We start from the raw sequence: 15,894 nt of genomic DNA on the forward strand, positions 1-15,894 counted from the left end.
TAAACATTTACTATTGATTCCTATGAGCGTGACAAAAGGAAAGCTTCGGCCTGGGTTTTATAGAGCTATTTTTTAACTTGGTATATGGATTCATTGGTTAAGGAACACTAAACTTTCAAGGTCTGATTGAGAAACTATTTTTTATTTGAGCCACATGTGTAAACTGAAAGTCTAGTAAGGCATCAGAATGAAATAATATGTATATAATAATACTACAGCTAATTCTGTATTCCAGTAATTGTTCACCTGCACTGCCCAATTTAATTCTTATCATAACCCTTTGTATTATTATCCTTACATTTCAGATAAAGAATCTGAAGTACGAGAATAAGCAATTTCTCAAGATCATAGAGCAAGTGGTAGAAACAGGAATTCAAATGTAGGTTTTTGGCTCTAGGTTTCCTACTCTACTTTTAGTATTACAGTGTTTAAATTCAAGGCAACCAATTGTGTCATCTGTTTAGAGCATATTATAGTGTAGAAGTGATGGCCCAAGTTTAAGTTGGGATTTCTGAGTTCAGAAATAGACTGTTGTCTTTGTCTTTACTCCCAGTATTCCTGTCATGTATTCCAAGGGTCATTTATGGAAAGAGAGTTTTATGTGAATTAACAGATGGTGAATAATTTAGAAACTTGAGATTAAGAGCTTTCTAGAGAAAAAGTCATTCTTTCTACGAGTCTTCTCTTATAATTACATGTGACTTTGTTGATCAATAGTTGTTTAACTGATCTTTGGAAAAATGTTTGAATGTTTACAGTTAACATCCTCTAGAAACAGAGTGTGATGGAATACTTGATGAAAAGTATTTGGCCTAAATTATTGACCCTAACATAACACTTACCAGTTAAGAGTTCACTAAAGGAAGAGGTTTTATATATAAGGATTTGCAATGGTTGCCTGTGAGTCAGGGATGGAAGAATGAAAAGTGGTCTTCACATAGCTGGCTTTGTTGGCACATGCCCACAATCTCAGCACTTGGGAGACTGGTGCAGGATGATTGCTGTAAGTTCGAGGCCTGGGCTGCATAATGTGTTCAAGACCAGTCTGAACTTAGTGAGACTCTGTCTCAAAAACTGAAAAGACAAAACAAAGGCTATCTGCATGGTGGACAGCTGGAGGACCCAGTCAAAAACTGAAGTCTTTGAAGCTCACGGCAGAGTCCTGTGGGAGTCCCTAACCGAAGGGTCTGAAGGGTCTTTGTTAGAGGTCAGGAGTCTGTGCTGGATGCCTCAAGGAACTGGAGACATATTCAGAGGTGATGGTGAAGACTGTAGCACTTCCAAAGCACAAAGGCCAGACTTCTTCCTTTCCTTTTTATTTCATCCAGGCTATAAGCTATGCATATCCAGGGTGGGTCTTCCCTTTTTGTTTTGTGGCTTACAAGTCATCCAGACACCCCCAGAACTCTGCTGCACTGATGTGCTAGGCATTTCTTAATCCGTTCTAGTTGACACCACAATCAACTATCACAGGTACCTAAATACTTGATATTTATAGATGCTTATATCTGTGGCACAAGCACAGTGTTTGTTAGCCAAATATAGTAGTACACACCCGTAATCTCAGTAACTCGGAAGCTGGGCCAGGAAGTTTGTGAGTTTGAGGCCAGCCTGGGCTACACAGTGAGTTTGAGGCTACCTTGAACTACACAGCAAGATCTTATCTTAAAATCCAAAAACAAAACAAGAAAAACAAGAAAAACTTTTTTCTTTTTGAAGTCTCTGCATACTGAAACCATAGAACTACTCTTTGGCATTAGTTTAGTTTAGAGAAGATTAATTTTCCAGGGGAGGGCTAGAAATTTTGGCCAACTGACTTAAGAGGATGTAGGAATCAAAGTACATGAAAATATGTATTAGCTCTTTCCTTCATCACATCTTTTGTGTCTTCTTGTGACTTCTGATTTGGTGTTATTGTTGCTATGATGAATGATATATAGAACTTCAGGTGAATCAGAATGTTGAAGTGTATTGAATGAGTGAATGTAAGTTCATGAAGGAAAAATTATAAGGTAGGAGATTGATTTCTGTGCAGACACACTCCATATGATTTGTCTAAATGTCTTCTCTGGTATAAAATGATGGTATTAAACTGGATGATCTTTGAGTTTTTTTGATGATGAACTATTTCAGTTATTCTAAATATTACAGGGAATGCAATAATAACTATAATTTTTTTCTAGTGCTGAGGATTGAAGGGCCTTGGGCATGATAGGCAAGTGTGGTACCACTGAGCTTATGCTCCTAGCCCCTACCATTTACTTGTATTTATTTATTTATGGTACTAAGGCCTTCACATTGAGTACATCCTCTGCCATTTTTATTTTGAGACAGGGGTCTTACTGAGTTGCTAAGTTGCCTTGCCCAGGCTGAGCTCAACGTGATCTCTTGCCTCAGTCTTCCAGAGTGCTGGGATTATAGGCATGTGCCAGTAATACCTACATCTTTTAGTAGCATCCATTCCTCATTTTTTTTTTTTGAGGAGTAGAATATACTTACTGAGAGAACTTGTGTTTGAGAGAGACAGAAGGGGACCCGGGTGGGTTGCTTCTCCTCATTTATCTTAAATGAGGATCTTAAATGAATATATACATGCATATGTGCATATGCATACTTACACATATGTGTATGTGCCTGTTTTATGCTCTTCACAGTATTTGTCTGCCTTTATACCAATACTACATTATCTTATTTATTGTAGCTTTATAAGAAGTCTAAATGTCTGGTATTGTAAGGCTGCATTCCTGTTATTCTTTAAAATTATCTTGACTATTCTTACAAATCTCTCTTGACCTTTAAAATTCTGTGAGGTGGGGTGGTGTTTTGTTTTGTTTTGTTTTGCTTTTATTTGTGGAGCGGATTCAAACTTATGGTCCTGTACATGCTAGGACCACATCACAGCTAAATTTCCAACACTGTTTATGATTTTTGTATGTTATACTTTGGGATTGCTTGTACTCTGTGGGGTTTGAATGATAATCAATATATTCTTATTGGATAAATACAATGAACAACCAGTTATACTATATACAGCCTTATATATAACAGAGGTATTGCAAGTTATTATCAGTAAGAGTATGACTACACTTTCAAGAGTGGTGTTAAAACACCTGGCCTTTAAATTACAATTTGGGCCAAGCATAACTGAGTATCTTGGAGTCTATCCTTTCTGCACTTTCCTTTTATTCTGTATTCCCTTTGGGTAGAAGTTTGTTTGGAAAGAATATGGTTTTTAATTGTTTACACAGGTAGTTTATTTTTTATTTATTTACTTTGTTTGGTCTTTGAGATACGGTCTCATTATGTAGCCCAGGCTGGTCTTACACTCATGGGGTTCCTCCTGCCTCAACCTCCCTAGGGCTTGGATTACAGGCATGTGCTACCATGGGCTGTTAAAACTTCCTCGAGCTGATGATACAATTCAGTGTTAGTGTACTTGCTTACTGTGGATGAGGCACTGATGCAGTCAAGCTACCTATAAATCATGATAAATTCCACATGAAATTGATGAAATATGCTTTTTAATGAATATCTTTTGCTTTAAAACTATATGAAAGCCAGCATGTGGAAATTAGAACTGGAAAGGACATTAGTTATCATTTACTTGACTAATTTTATGGTGGATATAGCTGATGTCTATCATGTTCACTGAGCACTTTCTTTCCTCTTTTCTAACTATAAAGATCCCAGTAGGACTTTGCAGTTCCTCGTGCTGCACCTGCGTGAATCTTTCTGACCCCTCCCTTTGTCTTTTGCCTTTCCCTTTTATATCTCTTTCTTAAGGTAGTCTGCTTTGAGTGCTTTTGTTTTCTGTCCAAGCCACAGTAGAACCCTCTTTTTTCATGAGGACTTTTTTTCATCACTTTCTCCACATTTTATTTTTGTCTTTCAATTCCATATCATTTTGCACTAGTGTTTTACGATATAGTTTTTGCTTTTCATTCTAGTTTTATTACATAATAATCATCATACATATTTACCTTTCTAGATAGTGTACTGGGAACATGATCCTTGTTACTTTGACCTGTTTCTTGTAATTTCCTTGTATATAATGAGTCCTCGGTGAATTGAATTCGTGTAATAAATTTCTGTTCTCATAGGGCCTAAAATGCCTTAAAAGGAGATCCACAATAAGAAGATCAGCAAATAAATATTTAGGGAAATTGCCATGTAAGAATATACAGTGGCAAAAATAATGGAGTAGTTTTGATCTTGTTGAAACCACATTTAAGGCTGATGTTTACATTAATATGAAGGATTAGAAGGAGCCACTATGCAGAAAGCTGGAGGTAGGACATTTATTTTTGTCTTTTGTCTTTTTCGTTTTTATAGGTACCAGGGATCGAACTCACGACTGCCTGCTTGCAAGGCAAGCGCTTATGCCGCTGAGCTAAATCCCCAGCCCCTGGTAGGACATTTTTTTAAGGAGATAGAAAATTGTCTGCGGGTGGGAATGGGTTTGAATTTTTGAGAAAATAAGTGAGACTACAGCTTGCATGTGGTATGTGGGAAGAGCACTGCCCCTCACCCCCCAGGGGTGAGGATTAAAAACCTAGGCCCCTGAACATGTAAGGTGAGTATTTTATTCCTGGGCTACACACCTCCAGCTTTTTTTAAAATAAGGTTTTGAGTTAAGATCTTGTTAAGTTTGCTCAGGTTGGTCTGAATTTGAGCTCCTGCCTTAGCCTCCTGAGTAGCCGGGAACCCAGGTGTACTACCACTCCTGGCTTATTTATTTATTTTTGGTACCAGGGATCAAACTCATGACCTCGTGCTTGCAAGGCAGGCGCTTATGCCACTGACTGAGCTAAGTCCCCAGCTGGCTTTTATTTTTTAAAGTAATTTTTCCTTTTGTTTTTGTGATGCTAGGGATCAAACCTAGTGCCTCACACAAGCAAGGCAAGCTTCCAGCCACTAAACCACATTCCCCAGTATGGGACTAACTTTAAAATGAGGTTAGGTAGGTGTGAAGAGTCTAATCATGTAGTGCCTAGAAAGGAATTTAGATTTTAATCAAAATGTAATGGGATACAATTGAAGGATTTAAGCAGGGGATAACATGAATAATATTTACCTTTACATTTTTAAAGATCAAGTTTGCTAGCTGTTATTGATAACCTCAGGCTTCAGAGAGCGCCTATACCCCTTGTACCTTTGGATTTAAGAGAAGCTTCTTTTTTTTCTTTAATTCTGGGGATTGAGCTCAGGGCCCATACACTGAGCTACATACCCTGCCCTTTTAATTTTGTAAAATTTTGAGATTAAAGTCTTGCAAAGTTATACAGGATTGGCTCAAACTTGCAACCCTCCTGCCTCAGCCTCGCAGAGTGCTAGTATTGCAAGTGTGTACCACTATATTTGGTTAATAGCTTTATATATATATAGTTTTTTTGTACTGGGAATCGAACTCAGGACTTTGCACTCCAGCTAGGTGCTTTTGCTGCTGAGCTATGTCTCTGAGTCAGCTAACAGCTTCTTGATTGCTGATTTCTGGTTGCCTATCCCGTCTTTTTTTGGTTCTTTCAGTTCCCTGCCACATCTTTGTAAAGTTTCTCCTTTACACACTCTTCATTATTCGTTTAAGTGTGTCATCTGTTTAAATGGGACATAAGTACCAGTTCTAGTAAACTTGTGGAGTTGGATTAATTTGAAGGTAAAGAATTAGGACTATAGAAACTAAGACTTACTTGCTCCCTTTTCTTTTTCTTTTTGGAGACAAATTCTCCTTATATAGTTCAGTTTGGCCTTGAACTTGGTAATAGCCCAAGCTGGTCTCAAGTGATCCTTCTTCCTTAGCCTCCTAAGTGCTGGGATTGTAAGTATGCACCACCATGCCTGGTTGAGAGCTGGTACTTTTTTTTTGACAAGTATGGCTATGGCTATAAAAAGGAACAGAAAACCTGAGGAGAAGGTAGACATTACTGAACATAGCAAAAGATTTTTTTTTTTGACATGGTACTGGGATTGTATCCGGGGTCTTTGCTCTGAGTTACATCTCCAGCCCTTTTTTGAAATTTAATTTTTGTAAATGAGCAGAGGTTCACTTTGGCTCATGTTTGATAGTAATTTTGAGATAGAGTTTTGCTAAGTTTTTCAGGCTAGGCTTGAACTTGCTTTAGCCTCCCGTAGTGCTGCAGTTACAGGCATATGCCACCACGTGTGACTTGATGGGTTATTTTTTAAGAATATAAATACAGGAGATGATGATACATTTTTTTTTTTTTTTTTTTGTCTTTTTCTTTTTTTATCGGTACTGGGGATCGAACTCACAACCACACACTTGCAAGGCAAGCGCTTATGCCGCTGCGCTAAATCCCCAGCCCCTGATACATATTTTTTACGTGATAATGGGAATAGTCCTGTGGAGGAGGAAAGATTGGTGGTATAGGAGAGTGGATGATGAAAAGGAATTTTTTTTTTTGGTTGGATCAAACCCTGGGCCTTTCACATGCTAAGCAACTATCACTGAGTTGTATCCCCATCTCTACTATTTTCTTAATGAAAGTGTCTTAAGTTAAAAAGTGTTTGATTATGTAAGGATTAAAGAAAAAGTATCATTACAGGGAACTTACAGAGTAGCGTCACTGAATTTGCAGTTGTTTCATATGAATATATGACACTAACCGGTCTTCCTGGAGGTGTGACCTCTCCAGTGTTCCGCTGCTCTGTTGCCGTCATTGGGAAGATTGGCTGCAGTTAGGAGAATGTGAAGGAGCCAAGACATGGGTGACATTGAGTGAAAGTAGTGATTATATTGATAAATTGTGAAATCTGAGTTGGAGAACAAAGGAAATAATGTCAGGAAACTAATGCAAAGAAAGTGAAGGTTTTCTTAAGTTGGTCTTAGAACAAAGAACTATTTTTGAGGGCACAGTTGAACAAGTGACGTGGAAAAATTGAAGTTTTTACTGTTTATTTTCTCTGCTTTCTGATGTACTGAATATCTCATGAACAGAATATCTTCTTAATATGCACAGACTTAAACATTTAGCTGCCATTGTAAATAGACAATTTTAACGTGGCTAAAGAGATTGGAATACACTCATGCAAAGCACTTTGTAGGACTTATGACTGTGCTTTCAAACATGAGCTTGAGTCTATAACAAAATTTTTGTCTATTTGATAAATACAAGTATCAGTCAGCTTCCTTTGTTCACTTTTACTTTCTTTAAATAGGACACAAAATAATTTCTTGGGATAATACCTGGATATATTTAGCATCTTTCTAGGAAATTTGTGACATAAGGTCTAAGCTTGTTTTTCCTTAAAACAGTTAAAAAAAAAAAACTCCTTCATTAGCACAACCTCTTTGGAAAAAAGTTTGTAGGTTCTCTTACACAATTAAACATACACTTACTATGATCCAACAGTTCTGATCCAAGGTACTCATTCAAGTGAAAAATTATAGTCACGCAAAAACTTTTATGCTTATAGAACTGGAAATCAACTGGTAAACTGATAAGCTTTGGAACAGTAATGTAATAATACTGTTTGGCACTGTGCACAGCAACATGGGTGAATGTTAACTGCATTGCGTTAGATGAAAGGAGCCAGACTCAGCCATAAATGATTCCATTTTTATGATATTCTACAACAGGCAACACCATAAGGACAGAAGGGAGGGATCTGACCACAAAGAGCAAGAAAATTTTTGTATCTATTCTATATCTTGATTTTGGTGGTGGTTAGATAACCATGCGTTTTTCAAATTAAGCAGTGTACCTAAGAGTGAATTTTAGTATATACAAATTCTACCTCAAAGTTGCAGCCTGTATTACTATATTTAAAAGTGTTTTGGAAGGCCATGGATATAGCTCAGCAGCATAACTACCTATGTGGTAAGCAGAAGGTCCTGAGTTTGATTCCTGGTACAAACAAACAAAAAAAAAACTTTAAGAATTTTCTCCAAAAAAAAAAAAAGTATTTTAGGAATTTTCTCAGAAATATCTCAAAATATTTTGTTGGATTTTAGTTTCTACTTTAGTTTTTGGGGGAAGAAAGAGTGGTGGATAGGCATTATCAGTGTTGATAAAATTCTTGAAAACATGTGAATGCTGAATACCTAAACACTTGGCAAACATTCCTCTCATATTTAAAGGAATTACAATGTTAGGTTTAGAGCGGCTCAAGAGACATTATAAAATGTCTTCATTTTATAGATAACCTAAATCCTAGGTAGATTAGCTACAGTCATAGTTTGTGGCAGAGATAGGTTTAGAATTGAGGTTTGAAATACTAATTTGACACTCACTTTACTAACATTTTACTTTTAATTTCAAGTTATTTTCTCCAGAGACTATTGTTAATTCCTTTAAAGAACTTTTCAGTTGTGTCATCTTAAAACTGGAAACCACTACCTTCCTAGTAATAGAAAAGTCTGGTTGATAATAGAAGAGCTAAATTTTGAGGGATCCCATATCACTTAAGTTGGTACAGAAATCATCAACAAATTCAGTTACAAAGACACTTTTCTTTGGGATGCTTATTTTTATAGTTATCCTGTGTTGTCAGTTAAAAAGACAGTTTGTAATCTTATTGCACTAAAAGTCTTTTTGAGTTATCATGATTGTTGGTTTATTGGCACAGCAGAGGTGTTTTAAATGTGTTAGATTCTTTTGGTTGCCTCAAGTGATGAGGACATAATGTTGAGAGATGTCAGAGAACATTAGAAACCATCCTTAATAGCTATGCATTCTGTAAATGGGAATGGAATGTCATTCAGAATATAATAGCAGCTTTAGTTGCTCTCTGTTCTTGAGACCCAGCTAATTTTCACTTAGCTGGGTCTTCTGGGTTCATTCCTGCTTGTATTGAAGTTTTTTAGGTGCTCCTGGACCTCAATTCTAGAATCATCCTTAGAGTTCCTATCTCTGAGATACTGATGATATTGTGAATATTGCAGATAAAATTAGACAGCTAGTGGGTATTTGTGTCCTCCAGCCTAACTGGGAGTTGCTGCTTAAAGGGCATAGCTCTAGGCAGAATTGGCAAGTTATTTTCAACCCAACTTTGTAAGTAGGGGAATCCTACGCTAGCCCTAGTTCTGACAGGTTCCCTATCTTATATAGAGCATTTTCCCTGTTCCCCAAGATAGCTAAACTTCAGGTGATACCATTTCTAGACCAGAAGCCCTTGGCTTCAGTCATGATTTCAACTTTGTGTTTATATTCCCTAAAATTGCTTAAAAGATACTTATATTATTTTTTAGCTAGCTGTGCATTATTTATCTGGTGCATTTATAGACTGGTTTATTATTTGCATGAGTTTACTATGCTTTCTTGGCTGGAAGTTCTTTAATCTTTCAAATTCATTTTCATTAAAATTATAGTCTTTAGTTATGAAGTTAAACACATATACACATAAATTCTTAGGAGGATCTAGCATATAGAGGGCACTCTATATGTGGCAGCTATTACATTTTTCAAATGAATCCTATATATTTGTGGATTTCTATATTTAGTGACTCCCATATACTTGTCAACCTGTATTCAAAAATATTATACAAATATATCTTGGAATTATGGAATGTTTGGTACATTTGAGTGGAATGTTTTAAGTTTGATTTTAACCTATACCCTAGCAAACTTGAATTGGAGGTTTTTCTTTTTGTTTTTGTTTTGCTGTGACAGTGTTCTGGAATGCTTATTTTTGTTTATGGTAGTGTTTTATAGGAATAGGTAATTGATATTCTTTTTAGTGCAATTATATATTATTTTCATATTGAAGACAATATAGTATCTATTAAAGTCATAAAAACATCATTATGGAAATTGTAATGAAAATTTCAAGTCAGGAAAAATGTATAGTATGTAAATGTGCATGAAGGAGAATATAAAGTGGCATTTGGGAATCGCAATGTTGGCATAACAACTAGAATTCTAAGTGAGGTAAAGTTCTGCTTGGGGAAAAAGTAACAAAAAGAAAAGAAATAAATGTATTGTGGCACATTTGGTGTGTTTAGGTCATGAGAAATTTGCATATTGTAACTCCTAAAACCTACATTCTAGTCAGACTTTTACTTATAAAACTTCAGAAACATGAAGTTTTAAATTTTTTTCTTTAAATATCAGGTATATAAATGAAATTACTTTTCCTGCCTAGATACAGAGTTTGAATCTTACAGACTATTGTCTAACTTCTTTTAGGAAAGGCTGAGTATAAGTCTGCCATTTAGAGATGTATCTAAGATTGTACTTGCTGATAAGTGATCCTACTTCCTTGTTTAGCTGAAATAATAAGACATACTACTTCCCTTTTAATCTTGCATCAAGCCCTGAGTATGTGCTTGGTTTTATTTTTGTCTCATTATTGCAAACTTCCTGTGTATATAGATGCTTGGACCCATGGAATATTTTTTTTCCATGCAAATATTTTTATCAAGATGCATGACATAGCTGGGCACAGTGGCACACAAGATAACAAGTTCAAAGCTAGCCTAGGCAACTTAGCAAGAACTTGCCTCAGAATTTTAAAAGGGAGTGAGATGTACAGTATTCAGTGGTAAAGTGCTCGCATATCATACATGAGGTCCTGGGTTGACTCTCTACTCCTACACACACACACACACACACACACACACACACAAAGAATGGCACAATACTGTTTAGAATTTGAAGTTTACTTACTAGACATGAATAAAAACTATTCATTCCATCCTATTGTATTCTTAAATGTGAATTTCAAATAAATGTGTCTGAGAGGAATGATACTGATGATTATATTAAAGTTGTTTTAAGCTGAGATTTTGTAAGGTTGTTAATGGTTATTGAGACCGCCTCCCCTAAAATATGAAAGGTTTTAAATAAGAGTTTAACTCTACAATATCTATGGTGGTGATTCAGAATAGATTGAATAGCCGATTCATTAGAATTCTGATCCTGACTCAGACATTAAGAACTAATTAGACGGGGCTGGGGATTTAGCTCAGCGGCATAAGCGCCTGCCTTGTAAGCAGGCAGTCGTGAGTTTGATCCCCGGTACTGATAAAAAGGAAAAAGGAAAAAGACAAAAAAAAAAAAAAAAAAAAAGAACTGATTAGACACTTTATTTTATAGATACTTTTAAAATTTTTTGTTTTTCTTTCTCGGTATGTGACATGACACTTTAAGTGTTAGGTTTAAAAAAATCTCTTATTTTGAGACATAATATAATGAGACATGATATATATCACAACTAGAACCATCATTCATATATCAAAATAAGTTAATATGCTCTATATTGATATTTTGCAGGTAACATTTCCATTGTTTAGACTGACAAGTTTTCTTTTTATCTGTGAAGCCAAACTGGGCTTTTATGAAGGAATGTAGTCTGATGGAAACAACATGCAATTTGAAATCAGAGGGCTTGAAATTCTGTCTCTGTGATCTAGTAGCTCTGTGGCTTTGGTGTTTCTGAGATTCTTATACTAACAATGATATCTATCACATAGGCTTCCTAATAGAACTAAAATTAAATAAAAATCTTTTATGTAACTATAATACACTGAGCATAGCAATATTTTAAAATTGACATTTGTATTTTAGCAAAACAGCAGTCTTGAAAGGTTGCCACTGAATAAGTAAAAAGACTGCTAACTTTGCATTGATGTATTATTTTACCTTAGGTGAAGATCTTTAGGTTTTTATCTGCCTTTATATTTCTGCACTGTATTAGGATTCCTCCTTTGCCAAAGTTAGAAATTGGTTAGACTTTTCGTGATCACATTCAAGGGCAATTTGGAGGACCACATTGGAACTGAACCTTTGTTGAAGGTTCTAGTTCTTCGTAGGGACATTACTGTTGCAGTGTGATGTTTAGTAGAAGGATACTTTTTTTTTTTGCTACAATGGTTAGGGGAGGGTGGGTGCAGCTAGGTATTCAATGAACAGGAAAAAGCCAGAGTGTCAAGTGCCAAACAAAATATGATACAATTCTGTAGGACTTTTCATTCCTTAGACTTTTTTAAGAGGGAAAAAACCCTGTATAGTTATCTGTTACTGCTAGAAATTCAGTTTCATGTTAACACAAAGATTTATTTTTTATTTTTTTGTGATTTTAATAGTGAATTTTCCAAGAACGCATCTACTGAGTAAACCAAAGACAATTTGTACTTTGTTGTATTTAGAACTTTACTAAGTGTTGTTTGATGTTTGAAAAATTCTACAAATAATAGCATTGCTCCTTATGATTTTCCTACTCAAGACATTTGTGTCAGTTTACATTTCTAGAAGGCACATTCTTGGTGATTCTATTTACAGGTACAAGTATCTTGTTTCATTGAAGTGAATGCTAGGTTGATTACACCCAAGTTGTCTGCCGCGTGTGTGTTTGGTACTGGGGATTGAACTCAAGGCCTTCACACTGTGGTATCTTCCTATCTCTTTGTAATTTTTATTTTGAGACAGAATCTCACTATGTTACCTAAGCTGATATCAAACTTAGAGAATTCCTCAGTGTCCCAGAGTACTGGGATTATAGGTGTCCTCCATCATACACAGCTGCATTTACATATTAACATATTACTTTAGTAAATTATTTTCCTTTTATTATATTACATTAGACATTATATTAATTGGTTTTTTTGAGATGGGGTCTTGCTGTACTACCCTGGCTGGTCTAGAACTTGCCGTATTCCTGCTTCAGTCCTCTGAGCAGCGCGGACCACAGGTGTGCCAACATACTTTATATGAATTGATAAAAACCAAGGAGCCAGGCATGATGTCACATGCCTGTAACCCCAGTACTTGGGAGGCTAGGGAAGGAGGATTGCTGTGAGTTCCAGGCCAGCCTGAACTGCATAATAAAACTATCTCAAAAAAACAAAACAACAACAACAAAACCAAGGATAGATTGGTTATTTACTTGCATTTCATTTCAGCTTTATGCCCTTAAAAAATAAAAAGTTCCTTTAGTAGGGTTTCAAGATGGAGCCTATATTTACACGGAAGTTCATGTTGCATTTTTAGGGAGAGAGGAGGTCTGTGTCAACCTCCAGTATAGGTGTCTGTTCTCTTTCCCTCTCTTTGTGCTCCTCCTTTCTTCCTGTTTTGCTGCTTGATGTCCTGAACTATTTGATGTATAGATTAAAATATAGCATTGTATACTTAAATGATGAATCATAGAATAAAACCAATCAATGCTGTGAAACACCAAGCTTAAGAAATAGGGCAATATAGTATTTCTCCTGATTTTCATTCACTTATCTCACTAGAGGTAAAAACTTTTGGAATTTTATTTTGATTTTATTTATCATATTTGGTCTTATTTTTCTTTTTCTTTAATAACTATTTAGTCTTACTGTTTCCTAAATTATATAATGAAATCACTGTCTCCCTATATATATATATTCATATTCTTACTGTTTTAATCAATGTGATTTTTAAGATTCGTTTATATTAAGGTATATAACCATGGATTGCTTTCTCGGAGGGGTTATGAATTATAGAACTATCAAAATTCATTCTCTAAAAGGTGGATATTTGGTTTTTTTCCAAAATGGAAAATGTTGCTTTTACAAACATATTCTGGCTTATACCTTCAGGTGCATGTATACAATAGTGTTTTTACAAGTGAACTTTAAGTATTTTGATGGCGTTAATTCTCCCTCATGTACAAGAGTTGAATGAAAAGTATGAATTAGTGTTCACTCTTATACATGTGATGTACTAGGTTTCTCCCTCCTCTCTTGCCATCTCCTCTGTGAGTACTGACTGTGACCTATGATTTCCAGTTGATTTTTACAGTTGAAGATAGCCGTCATGATTTCCTTTGGAGGGTGGCTATGTTGACTTGGCTTTCCTTCGCTTTATGGATCATGTCAGAGGGTAGCATCTCATCAGATAAAAGTACCTGGCAAAGCTGTAACACTGTTTACATATCAGAATGTGTATGGTTTTGAACCCAGTAATGATTCAGCTAGTGCTAAATTTGAATTTCGCTCGTAAGTACCCACTTCCCTTGATAGAGCAAATTGTTTTAAGCAGGCCCTGACAGTTTGGGTTGTGCTTCAGTCATACCATTCTCTGAGGATGTAAGGATAGAACAGCATTGGTTGGAGCATTCAATTTTTGACATTTATTTTGATGGCAGATTTAGCTCTTCCTTTTACTTATTTTGATTATAAACTTTGTTACCTAAGACTCAGATCTCAGTATTTTTTCTCTCCAGTTTTCAGGTGACTTTGATTTGTTTTGTTTTTGGTACTAGAATCGAACTCAGGACCTTATGCTTGCCAGGCAGGTGTGGTACCACTGAGCTATATCTCTGGCCCAAGGAGACTTTCTAATATAGGTGCATTCAGAAGCATTCTTCACCTCCTACTAGACAGCTTGAAATTTTTGATGAGGAGGAAAAGAAAATTTATATGGCAATTCAAGAAAAGGAACTTCAGGAAAAGAAAATTTATATGGCAATTTATTTGACTTTTCTTTTCTTTTTTTTTTGTCTTTTTCATTTTATCGGTACCAGGGGTCGAACTCACAACTGCCTGCTTACAAGGCAGGCGCTTATGCCATTGAGCTAAATCCCCAGCCTCAACTTTTATTTTCTTTTTATGAGAATTCAGGCAAGACTTTTAATTCAGAAGAAGAGAAGGGAGGGACAGCAGTTTGAAGGGATAAATTGAAGGGGCAGTGCTAATGATCAGCTGACCTGTAAACAGCAAAGGGTAAGGTTATATGGAGCTGCTGGGGTGGTGTAGAGTTGGATATTTTCCTTTGGCTCACAAGCATGGAATTTTTTGGAAACCTCTTCCTCATGTTTCAAAGGATTCCTTCCTATGTAAGATACAGATCAGCAGCCAGTGCTGGAGGCATCATGATGCCACCTTAGTGTTATAGCACACCTGGTCCTGTAGGGCACTGGTCCTCAGATAAGAGGACAAAGGTACGAGAGGACAGGGACACGTTCCATTCATTGCTGAGAGGGAGACTAGAAGAAGAAACATGACTTTTAGTGAGTCACAGGTTACGACTGAGGTCGAGGAATCTTCATGCTGGTCCTGCACTGTGCAGGGAGACAGAGAAGTGAGCATGGAGGATGTGAGTGTGCTGGGGAGTGATGCAGTGATTTCTAGGTATTGTCCTGTGGAATGTGAACTGCAGCAGGATCAATCCGCTTCAGGAGAGCAGGAGCAGCCACCAATCCCAGGCAGCCTGGATAGCTTCTCCAGTGAGTTGCTGTCAGGAATCCTCTGCATGCTTGTCTAAGTTTGTCATATATACTGAATTCAGATTCTTTGTTTAGTAAGTGACTGACAGACAGTTCCCGTGGATCTCTACCTTATCTCTACGTACTTCTGGTACTTTTTGTCAAAATGAAGTTATTTCATTCTAGTCCACTTTGCTCCCTTTTTACTTTAACCTCTCTGCATCTGTGTCTCTTTGGGAAATCCTTCACAGCTTGCTGGTCATAAACCCTTGTAATGGTTGATACCGTTGTGTCAACTTGAGAAGTTTAAGTGACTCAGCAGGGGGCCAGGGGGCTCACTTTGTAAACATTCGGAGCCTGTGTAAGATGGTACAGAGATGGGCTGATTGCTACACTTGCCCTGGGGTGGGGTTGCGGTGGTAGCCTGCTTACAATGTAAGAGAGGAAAAGAGGCTTGTTCTGCCTTCCTTTTGCTCTTGTTGCTTTCTCTGTCTTCTGCCACCTTGAGCTGCCCCTGTGCTAGCCACTGGGCATTGGAGCTAGCTGATTATGGGCTGAAATCTCCACAAACTGAGCTAAATAAACCTTTCCTTCCTTAATTTGGGGTGTCGCATATTTTGTCTCAGCAACAGAAAACTTTGAGTAAGGCAGCTCTGTCAGGGTATTGGAGGAAATCCTACTTATGCCTCTTTTTCCCTGTTCCAGGGAAGCAGCTGGGAATGGATTTGGGTAGGGGTCTCCCATGTGAAAGGTGGAGACACCAGT

General features: G+C 36.7%; 1 protein-coding gene across 32 annotated transcripts in view; it reads left to right on the forward strand.

The window, feature by feature from the left end:
* The window catches only part of Numb (NUMB endocytic adaptor protein), a 196,452-nt gene that overhangs the window by 39,943 nt on the left and 140,615 nt on the right, over window positions 1-15,894 (forward strand). For 20 of the 32 annotated variants that reach the window (XM_063241383.1, XM_063241385.1, XM_063241378.1 and 17 more), the window contains exon 2: window positions 4,333-4,408. The exons of 11 other annotated variants lie outside the window; for them this stretch is intronic. The gene's annotated coding sequence lies outside the window, so the exon portion shown is untranslated. Of the gene's footprint in view, window positions 1-4,332; window positions 4,409-4,551; window positions 4,574-15,894 lie in introns of those variants that run through there. One more of the 32 variants, XM_063241372.1, reaches the window with a different exon arrangement.

Source organism: Cavia porcellus, unplaced genomic scaffold (assembly GCF_034190915.1).
Source record: "Cavia porcellus strain 051 isolate PalLab524CR breed Dunkin Hartley unplaced genomic scaffold, mCavPor4.1 scaffold_31, whole genome shotgun sequence".
NCBI classification, from domain to species: domain Eukaryota; kingdom Metazoa; phylum Chordata; class Mammalia; order Rodentia; family Caviidae; genus Cavia; species Cavia porcellus.